The sequence below is a fragment of the Lactuca virosa genome, chromosome 1, assembly GCF_052849685.1.
Source record: "Lactuca virosa cultivar CGN04683 chromosome 1, Lactuca_virosa_CGN04683_v6, whole genome shotgun sequence".
In the NCBI taxonomy this organism is placed as follows: Eukaryota; Viridiplantae; Streptophyta; class Magnoliopsida; order Asterales; family Asteraceae; genus Lactuca; species Lactuca virosa.
The window spans coordinates 13,562,037-13,573,861 of NC_136426.1; positions in this window are offsets into that span (position 1 = coordinate 13,562,037).

The window sequence follows — 11,825 nt, forward strand, 5'->3', positions numbered from 1 at the left end:
GTAAGGGTGAGCTGCTAAGCAACTTGGAAAACATGGTAGGCTCTTGTGCTGTCAAGTGGCAAGAAATTAAGATTGAACAAGTCCAGTCCATATGAGTTTGGATTTTTCACTAACCTTGTCTTGTGATTATGGTTATGACAAATTCACATGGATAGGAACACATACACCATAAAATCTAAGTGGCAAAGGTTTCTCTCCACTTCATGAAAATGAGTGTGAGGAAATGCTTTCACTAAGTAGATTTTAAAGAGTTAGCAATTGTGATATTTGCATTCTCAAATTCGATTATGATTACGGCATCCCTCTTCATAGTTCGAATTGTGAGAAATGGCAAATAGTTTGAACATTCAAAACTTATTGATGTAAGTTCTGAAATAGTTTAGACATACATATGAGCTTTCTTATAAAAGGTGTATGAGCTTAGATAAAGGTTTATCGAAGCATCTCGTATCAGAAATCTGAACTTTGGTAAGAAAATCAATAAAGTACTGATTTCTAGAAGTCCAGTTGTTTTTTAGAACATGTCAGAGCTAGTGGGAGCATAAGTGTTATGTTGGTAAATAATATAATTATCATGATAGTGGGAGCATGATTATTATGTGAAGTGTTGCAGGTTAGCAATACTGGTTATAGGAAACAAAGTTTAAGAACTTTGGAAATTTTGAAAAATTGTTTCGCTATAGTAAGGGAGAGAATACTTATACTTTATTTCGAATCTAAAAGTTTAGATTGAAGTATTAATCAAAATTAGTCATGAGTATATATGAATATCATGTTGAAATATTTCAACATTGGAAATTCTATATATGGAAATATTATAGCAAGAGACTGGTCTAGTATCATGTCTTTATGTATGACATTATGAATCGTATCCCATATTCTTCAGGTATAGGATCGATTGCATATGCTGTAATATTCACGTGTTCTAATTTTCCAAATGCCTATGGCATTAAGAGGGAAAGAGGACTAGAACCGGATATGACTGAAGTGGTTAAACAACTGTCAAGGACGATCTATGGTTCACTAAGGATTGATCGCTTGTAGTTGGAAGTATAAGTATTGGATGGACTGTATTGACATTATTATGAATAGACATGATTCTATTAATAATGAGTTGTCATATGGAAAATATTGAAATGTTTCATATATTGGGAGTTGGATATTAAGAATCTATGTGTAGGTTAGAAACTTTTATGCAAGAAGGATGTTCAAAGGAATGTACTTTGAATTTGAGACTTCGCTTCCTTGGAATTGTTTTGTTATCAATCTCCAGTGGAAAGTTTTGTAATATCATTGGCAAAGTCTCTGTGACTTTGGTACCATGACATTACAAAAGGAACATTGCATGAGAGTTTAGAATCTAACACATTCTAACAGTGACAAGAATTTGGTATTCTTGCACTTGAAATAAGGATTTGGATTTTTGTGAAATGAGCATCATTAGAAATGTTTTAATTGATCTATTTCACAAAGAAAGGACCATAGAGAAACATAGTGTTCATGCTTGGAGCATGGGATAATTATTGTTTTAATTCAAGTATTAAGTTGATTAATCGAAACATTATACAATGAATAATGTGTAATCAATATGGTGATTAAATAAAAGGTGTTTTATTTATATTCAAAAGTTTTGAGACCATATTGGATTCGATTATTCTTGTGTTTCACTTAGCATGTTTTGACTTCCTGAATAATAAGATTATTCAAACCATCCATAGTCGATCATACTTTTGAAGTAGGTATTGATGCAATATTGTCATGAATCCGTCTGTATATTGTCTAAGTGTTAGACATAACACAAATTTGCTACAGTATTCATGAGTACTCCTGTAATAAGATTTGAGTATGAGATTAAACCCACGCTCATCTGAATCACTTCATGGATTTTATCACGAGTGATTAGTGAGACGATAATATCTTATATTCTTGAAACGGAGACATATAGTTGCAGTTTACAAGTCGGTTGCACATTGATAATTTGTAAACGCACCAGTAACTTGGTGTTATAAAACATATTATTGTGTGTGATTTGATGAGTAGATAGAGCAAACATATGAGTTGAAGTTTATCCGTTCCTTTTACCCTAAGAGGGATAAAAGCGATATCAGTGGGCCCCTCGATGATTTAGTGATGACAACCCTAAGCGCTTGGCCAAGCCTGGACTGATTTGATTTGTTCAGTTAGTCAGTCGTCATAAATCGGAAATCGGGAAACAACATATGGACAGAGAGAATGATTATAATCAATGTCTTAGTCGATACGATATCTAGAATGGAGGAATATATGATCCCTTATCTAATGGACGCGTCAGAATTCGACAACGGCTTTTGAGAGCTATGATTGCTAGTCGGTTTATGAAGTCGTACTTTAAGTTATAGTTATTAGACTTATCCAAGTGGGAGACTGTTGGATTAGGTGTCTAAGCCCATAACTATAATTGGTATGTACTTGACCCGAGAGTAGCATGGTTCATTTTGGGTTGCATTCACCAGAATAATCTGATAGGATGGATAATTGAGAAAGAGGTTATTTGTGATTTATTAATATATTATAAGTATAATATATTGAGAAATCATATTATTTAATTAGTATTGATCAATAATTAATTTGGAATTAATATAGTAATCAAAAGAGACTAATTACATTAACGGGGAATGATTATGTAAATTAGTGATACATATGGTTTGGGCTATTGAACCATGATGGACTAAGTTTATGTGAGAGTCCATGAAGAGTTAATCCATAAGAGTTACTGGATCATAAGCCTAAGTGTAAGAATTATGGTTTATATATGACTCTTGGAATTCTACACTATATATGTATTCCCTAAACCCTAAAATCGGTATATGTGAATTCAAAGAAGTATTTAGCCAGTTTTTTGTGTGTCCAAACCTCTCTCTCAAGTCCTCCATTTTTTCATGGTGTGTTGTGAACCATTTGAGGCATCACACTTGGGGTGCTAAGCTCTTGAAAGGCCAAAACTCTACAAGCTACAACAAAGAGGTAATTATCTAACTTGTTTTTATGTTTCAAATATCAAATTGTATGCTCGTTGTAGGCATCATGCTTTGGATAATTTTTATTGCATGTATAACCAGAGAAAACTTAGATCCAAAGCATTAGGGTTGTATGTGCACCATAAGGATGTTAGAGTACATAAAACCCAAAAGCATAGTCATCAATGCTCATTCTCCCCTTCTTCAAGTTCTGGAACTCATTGTTTAGGTCTATCAGATGTATTTCAGAGCAATATTACATTTTCAACTGCTCTATGAATGCTTATCAAGACATTTTCAAAGCTTCTCCTCGTGGCATCGTATCTACCAACAATTTCCACCAGCTCAAGACTCCGGTCTTCAGTTGTATGACCATAAAGACGGTTTTTTGCTTGTCACTACAGTTTCAGCTTTCAAATACCATCTCCATTTCGGAGATCCAGTCCATAATCTCCATTGGTTTTGGGATTCCGGAAAGACTTGGTGGCTTGGGACCCAAGAAGTTCTTATACGTACGCCTATCTCTGTTGATTACCCTCTCCGGGTCATTCCTCCCAGCCCCTTGGGGTTCAGCTTGACTCACAGTGCGACTGTAATTTCCTTCCTCTGACGGTTCAACGATCAGCTCAGGTTGTTCAACACGCATCGAAGGTTCACCCCTGTTGTTTAGCAACAACTGTCTCATTTCTTCCCTCTGTTCGGCCATCATAGCATGAATCATGGCTTGTACTCCAGCCATTGTGACTGGCTCAGGTGCAACTTCTATACTTGGCACTTGCTTAATCCCTTGGGGTTGAGGATGCTTATTCTGTTGGATTAATGTCTAAGTCCATAACTATATTTGGTATGTACTTGACCCGACCCGGCATGGTCCATTTGGGTTGCACTTCACCGGCACAATTTATATGGATAGTCTTTTGAGAATAATATATTTATGATTTATATTAATATATTATAAGTTCTAATATATTAATATATAATCATATTATTTAATTAGTATTGATCAAGAATTAATTTATAATTAATTAAGTGATCAAAAGGAACTAATTAAATATGGACTCATAGATATATATGTATAGTAGGCCAAGTTCATTTAGGTTGGGCTAAGTCTTCATGGATAGTCCATGGAGCTTTAACCCATGGATCCTAGGAAATGAAAGGTCATGGGTATTAGGGTTTAACCCTAATCCTCCACACTATATAAATGGTCTTATGGTTCATGAAATTAGGCTGGTGGCTAGTGTGGATACACTAAAGAGGGCAATAACCGATTTCATAAGTGTGAGCCAAGTATCCATATTCTCTAAAGTCTTCCAAGGTGTTTTGGTGATTTGTGATTCCACTTGAGGCTTCCACACTATTGGGGCTGCTAAGCTCTTAAAGTTCAAGACTTCAAGCTTCATTAAAATGTATGTATTCTAACTTGTTATATTACCCAAGTATCAAGGATTGTATGCTAGATAGGGTAATACCTTGGAATATTCATATTTGCATGTATAATAGAGAAAACATAGATCCAAGGTATTTAGGGTTGCATGTACACTTCGGAGTGTTAGAATGCTCAAAATCCAACAGTGGTATCAGAGCCATGAGTTGTTTTCTGTTATATTGATGCAAATGTTTTATTTTCAATGTTGAAAAAAAAGGAAAAAAAACATGACGTTTGTCAAATTTTAAGATAATTACTTGTTTTTGTGAAAAACTAATTATTTGTAAAATTTGAATCATTTGCTATATGAGTTGAATTAGGTCAAATTTAGTAAAAGATAAAATGATATGATTATTTTATTAGTTTTAAAAGTTTGATCTAAAGAGTTTTTTGAAACCTCCATAAGTTATGGATATGAAAAGGTTTAAAAAAAATTGATTCAAAATTTTTTATGGAGTTACAAAACTTGGTCTTAATGTTTTAAAGAATTCCATAACTTGTTCTTAAGTTATGGATCATGAAAAGTTTCATCATAAAACAAAACATTAAACTCCATAAGTTATGGAATCCAAAAGTTTTTTTTTTTTTTGTGTTTCCTTGATTTATGAGTTAGTTTAGATTAATGAAAAAAAAATTTGTGTTTTAGTTGTTTTCAATCCTAATTAATCTAGAGGTAGTTCATAAAATGTGTTTTTGTAACTTGTCCTCAAGTTACATAAAATGTCACATTTATGAATCTTAAAACTCATAAAAGTGTCATAGGTTACATAAAAAAATGAAGAGTCTTTTTTATTAAATAGTATTATGACTCCATAACTTGTCCTCAAGTTATTGATGTTTAAGAGTCACTTCTTTAAAAGTGTTATTAAAGAATAAGAGGTTACATAAAAAATGAAGAGTCTTCATTTTAATGAACCATTAAACTCATAAGTTATGAAATGAAATTTTTTTAATAGTTTCAAAAACTTGCCCTCAAGTTTTGGAATTTGTAAAGTTTTCCCATGAATACTTTAATTCCAAGTTAAGCCCTTAGAATTTTAAAAGTTAAAATTCAACCCTTATACTTTATATATTATAAGTTAATAATATTTATATATATATATATAAGAGCAAGTCGTCTTACCATTAGTAGGCCTCATTCACGAAGCCGGTCTATAAGGGGGGTATAAGGTTACTGCCTATAAAATGGTAGTTTAATGGGTGTCCACTCTCACCCACCGCTTCCTTGACCGGTGGAGGGTCGTTAGCCGAACGGGTAGGACAAGGACTATAATTCTCCCTTCATTAAAAGTATTAATGACAAATACTAAGTAACTAAACATTTATAAATTCCTAATCTTAGTTACTTAGGAAAATGTGAATTTGGTGCTAACCCATGAAATTACACTTTGCACTTTCTTAAGTCAGTTAGTGAAGCGTGTGTGGTTAACCGGCGCACTAGCTTGATTTAACAAGGTAGGCAAAGGGTAACTTAATGTTTATCATAGCATCGGTGGAGCGTGTGTGGTTAACCGACACATCGATTGAGGGGTAAATATTAAGGGTACCAAGTATATTTGCATGGTTACTTCACACCTTGTTTTGTGATCCTGGGCATCCCAGTCACAAAACCTGATGGGCACACTCGAGATTGAAACATGTCATTGAAAAGTTCAATGAATCTCAAAAGAATCTAGGAGTTTCAAAACCAATTAAAACCTAATAATACATTTCGTTTATCTTGGTGGAAATTGGTGAATCGTCATTCACCTACCTTCAAATATTTTATAGCTTGGATTACGGCATCCCTCTTCCAAGTTATAAAATATTTTGTTGGGTCCTATCCTTAATATATCATATTGGGTGTTATATTAAGGACTTAAATCAACTTTACGTGAATTTCTCCCATTGTTGATGTCTGGTTTAGACAACAATGATCTTCCCAAACCAAGCTTTCCTAATGAATATGACTTCCCGAGTTTGGCTCATGGAAGTCATACTTCTCTTCCTCCACCTCCTCCAATTATTCTCCATAACCCACAAGTTCAAGGTCACTCAAGCCCTAATGGCAAGCAAGGTCTATGTGTGATCACATCTTAGAGATGAAGTCACATATTGACAAGCCGGGAGAGTTGGGTGTCAAAGTCTTGAGAAAGTTGGATGTTCAATCACTTTCTAAGTCACATAGTGAGTTCCTTTGGGACTACTATGAAACAAACTATGACATGAACCTTAATGATCATATCTATTTGCTTGGTGCTGCTGAATCAGCAATGATTTGGAACGATAGTAAAGCAAATTTGATTAGAAGATCAACTTCCCAAAAACTTTATGGACAGTGTCAATGGTGACACTAGAAATCCAGAAAAAGCATTCTCTTCCCAATGGAAAGGGATTGGCCATAGTCAACCCAGTTGACCAAATGGTAAAGAGAAAGGCTAATTCTGAGATAGTACCATTACCAAAGGGTCCATTTGTTAAAATTGCCAAAGGAAGGGGGACTGTTTGCGAAGGTGCCAAATTTACCTAAGGATGTTAAAGTCAATAAGTTTGACTCTACTTCAGGTAAAGTCCATTGTCTAACTCTGTTAAGCTCCTATTTGGAGATTCTTATTACATAATGTGACTGAGTCACATGGTGATGTTATAAGAATCAAAGAAAAGAGAGAAAACTTAAAGGAAGTATATGCTGCTTCTGATCGCGAAGATGGACTTCGATCGCATCAGAATTTTGAAGCTGTTACTTAGGAGTTATGACACATTGCTTAGAAATATATAACAACAAGGTTTTCATATGGATTGTAAGGATAAGTTTTTCCGCAAAGTTTTTAAAATAAAAGGAAATTTTTGATTTTATTTATTTGAAGTATCCTTACAATGGCATTTGTGGAAAATTGTTGCTTATATGATTCCACTGACAGCAATATTGGAAAATGGATTTGATTCTTTCATTTGTGGTAGTGTCTAAATTTACCAAATCAGGAAAGTTCCTCATCGCCCAAGTTTCAATGGGACCGAAACTTGGAATCATGCAAGTTGAATAGTATGATGAATGAGAACTCTCAAGCATTGGAAAATCAAGACTAATTACTTGTTCACATGGATGTGTGAGTCAAGTGAAGGACTAAAGGGATCGAGTACACATTCTTGTGCACTGGTCATGTCCACCACAAAGCTCGTTAAGACTATTTGATTTACTAAAGTTTAGTAAATATGGTTATACTTACAAGTTTAAGTATAATTCTGAAACATTGGAAAAGTCTCAATGTATGGCAGAACGAATGGGAAGAATCAAATTAGGCAGAAAGAAAAAAGTTTCTCAAATCTGAAAAGATGGGAGAGTACTTTAGTATCATGTTTGTGATCATCTTAATGATTTAGAAATCATATCACAATTAGTCCTCTAAAGGTCATCTTAGTGCATTCTTATGACTAAGAAGAGGAGTCATGAATTGTTGAAATGGTTAGATCAGGAAGATGAGTCATACTTCGTTCCAAAACAATTCTTAGAGTCATACTCCAAGATTGTAACTTGAGTGACATATCTTAAAGAAAGGTTTAAAACACTTGTCAAATGTAAGAGTAAAAGTGTCCTACTCTTGTACATTTGAAATTGGTAAGTTGTGATGTTTTGGCCAATTGTGTGAAGTGTTTGTCTTGACAAAGAATCCGCATTATCTCTTGAATATTTGGCAAGATAGTCTTATATGTCAAGAGGACAGTGGGAGTCTTAAAGATCCTAAAAAGAATTTCAAGAACTAATCAAGAATAAAACCTGAGGTTCTTCACTAGCACACGACTTGAGGTTTATAACCTATCGTGTTGACATATTATGTGCCCATTCCAGTTAAAGTTGGCTTTGCATAGGAGTTCTAAAAGTTCTCAATTGGTTGCATAACAACTTGGAAGCAATGGCAGGCCCTGTACTTCCAGGTGGCAAGAAGTTAAGATTGCATAAGTTCAGTCCATATGAGTTTGGATTTGTCATTATCCTTGTCTTGTGACTATGGTTTTGACGATTCACATGGATAAGAACACATACACCATAAAATCTAAGGGTCATAAGGTTTCTCTCCGATTCATGAAAATGATGGTGAGGAAACACTTCCACCAAGTAGATTTGAAGCATTTGAAATTGGTAAGTTGTGATGTTTTGGATAAAACAAAGACCAACTAAGGCCAATTGTGTGAAGTGTTTGTCTTGACAAAGAATCCGCACTATCTCTTGAATATTTGGCAAGATAGTATTATATGTCAAGAGGACAGTGGGAGTCTTAAAGATCCTAAAAAGAATTTCAAGAACTAATCAAGAATAAAACCTGAGGTTCTTCACTAGCACACGACTTGAGGTTTATAACCTATCGTGTTGACATATTCTGTGCCCATTCCAGTTAAAGTTGGCTTTGCATAGGAGTTCTGAAAGTTCTCAATTGGTTGCATAACAACATGGAAGCAATGGCAGGCCCTGTACTGCCAGGTGGCAAGAAGTTAAGATTGCATAAGTTCAGTCCATATGAGTTTGGATTTGTCATTATCCTTGTCTTGTGACTATGGTTTTAACGATTCACATGGATAAGAACACATACACCATAAAATCTAAGGGTCATAAGGTTTCTCTCCGATTCATGAAAATGATGGTGAGGAAACACTTCCACCAAGTAGATTTGAAGCAGATGGCAAAAGGTCTAAACAATTGAGACTATGATTACGACATCCCTTTTCATAGTTCTGAAATTGTTTAGACACACATGCATGCTATCTAAGGAAAGGTGTATGATTTTGATAAAGTTTTATCAAAGCATCTTGTATCAGAAATCTGAACTTTGGTAAGAAAGTCAATAAAGTATTGATTTCTAGAAGTCCAGCTGATTTCTGAGTACATGTCAAAGCTAGTGGGAGCATAAGTGTTATGCTAATAATCATCATGTTAGTGGGAGCATGATAATTATTGTTAGTGTTGCAAGTTAGCAATGTTAATTATAGAAAACAAAAGTTTCAATTCGTGAGGCTGCAGGGATTGAAAAAGTTGTTTTGCTATAATTAAGGGAGAGGATATACTTCATTTCAGTTCTAAAGGCTTAGATTGAGACCTTAATCATCTTTAGTCAAGAATATATATATATGAATTTCATGTTGGATTGGTTCAACTTAAGGAAATTCTATATATTGCGTTCTCAAAATTCGATTATGATTACGGCATCCCTCTTCATAGTCAAATTTTGAAAACATGGCAAATAAAAATATTGTAGCAAAAGACTGGTCTAGAATCATGTCTTTATGTGAGACATCATGAATCGTGTACCATTTGCTTTGGGTACAGGATCGATTGCATGTGCTATAATATTTGTCATTTCTAAATTTTTCCAAATGCCCAGAGGCATTAAGAAGGGAAAAGGTCTAGAATTGGATATGACTAAAATGATTAAGCAATTTTCGAGGACAATCTGAGGTTTACCAAAGATTGGTTGCTCAGGGACAGTTGGAAGTATAGTGCTAATTTTGGAAGGACCATATTGACATATTCTGAAAAGAGGCATCTCTTGTTCATAAGTGATAGTCAAAATGAGAATATGGAGTTGTCTAGGGATAGTTGGAAGTATAGTGCTAATTTTGGAAGGACCATATTGACATATTCTGAAAAGAGGCATCTCTTGTTCAGAAGTGATAGTCAAAATGAGAATATGGAGTTGTCTCCATAGGTGGAAGTCATCTGTGTAAGATTAGAAAATTTAATGCAAGAAGCATGTCCAAAGCAATGTACTTTGAATATGAGACTTAGTTTCCATGGAGTTGATCTCCATTGGAATACCTTATAATGACTGTTGACAAGTCTTTGTGACTTTGTACATATTCATTACAGGAGGGTCAGTGCATATAAGTTTAAAATCTAAACAGATTTCGATAAATGATAGGAATTTAAAATTCTCACATTTTTCCATAAGGATTTGGGAGTGTGAAATTAGAATCATTGAAATTATGTTCAATTGGTTTATTTCACAAAGTAAGGATCATAGACAAACATAGAGTGCATACTTGGTGTATGGCAAAGCTATTGTTTAGAAAAACATAGTGTACATGCTTGGAGCATGGGACAACTAGTGTTTTAAATTCAGGTATAAAATTGATAAAACCGAGACAATGAATAATGAGTAATCAGTATGATGATAAATAAAAGTGGTCTATTTATATTCATAGGGTTTGATACCATATTTGATTCATTTTGTCACACCCCCAAACCAAGGATGGTGGAAATGTCCGGGGGTGGAGGACTTCATGTATAGTATCATAACAACAATTGTAATAGTAATTCAAGCAAACACAACCAACATATATATAATTGAAAAAGTTACATCATTGTATGAATTACATGTTTACGAATCAATTACAATATGTTGACAAAATATGAAATAGTAGACGCCTTAACGTCCCATCCTCAAAAGCACTTGATTACCTGTTTAATGATTTCCTGAGAATACAAGTTGTTTGAAAAAGTGTCAACACAAAGGTTGGTGAGTTCATAAGCTTTTGTTTGGTATTATTAAAAGCCTTTCGTTTGTAAAAGTGGTATTTGTTTTAGAAAAATCCAATATTTTCCTTAAAATGTATATGTAGTCTTAAATCCACAGACCGAAATGTACAAGTAACTTTTCTTACTTATAGTAAAACAATGCAAGTTTAAATCGACGTAAACTCGTTTGATTTTTGTGAAATCCCCGTAAATTCTATGTTTGTTAATACCACATGTGAGTTATTTAAAGCCTTTTCTTGTAAAAGTAGTGTTCGTTCCAGAAAATCCAATATTTTCCTTAATGTGTAAATGTAGTCTTAAAACCCAAAGACCGAAATGTACAAGTAGTGTTCGTTCCTTATAGTAAAACAATGCAAGTTTAAATCGACATAAACTCGTTTGATTTTTGTGAAATCCCCGTAAATTCTATGTTTGTTAATACCACTTGTGAGTTATTATAACCATGCTATGACCTAGTTGGCCTGAAACGACGTTCTTCAGGCGTCGGAAATGTTATGACATTTGTCACCCCAGACCTATCGGTCTAACTGTTACATGCAGTTTAGGTGTGGGTTTGTCAAACCCAATATAGATCTATACACAACTATCACGCTCTCCCTCAAGGAGACTCTGGTTACAATACAGGACTTAATGGTAATTTGAAGTAAATGTCTCACAAAGTCATTAACGAATTTACGTGTAGTGTAATGAAAACTTGGTACCGTATGGCCGTACCTTGCTTAATGAAAATATCCTTTGTATAAATGTATGTGTTATGTAATGTTTCATAAAGTCATTAACGGAATTACGTGTTATGAAAACTTGGTACCGTATGGCCGTACCTTGCTTAATGAAAATATCCTTTGTATAAATGTACCCTTTTTAAATGTATGTATTATGTAATGTATCATAA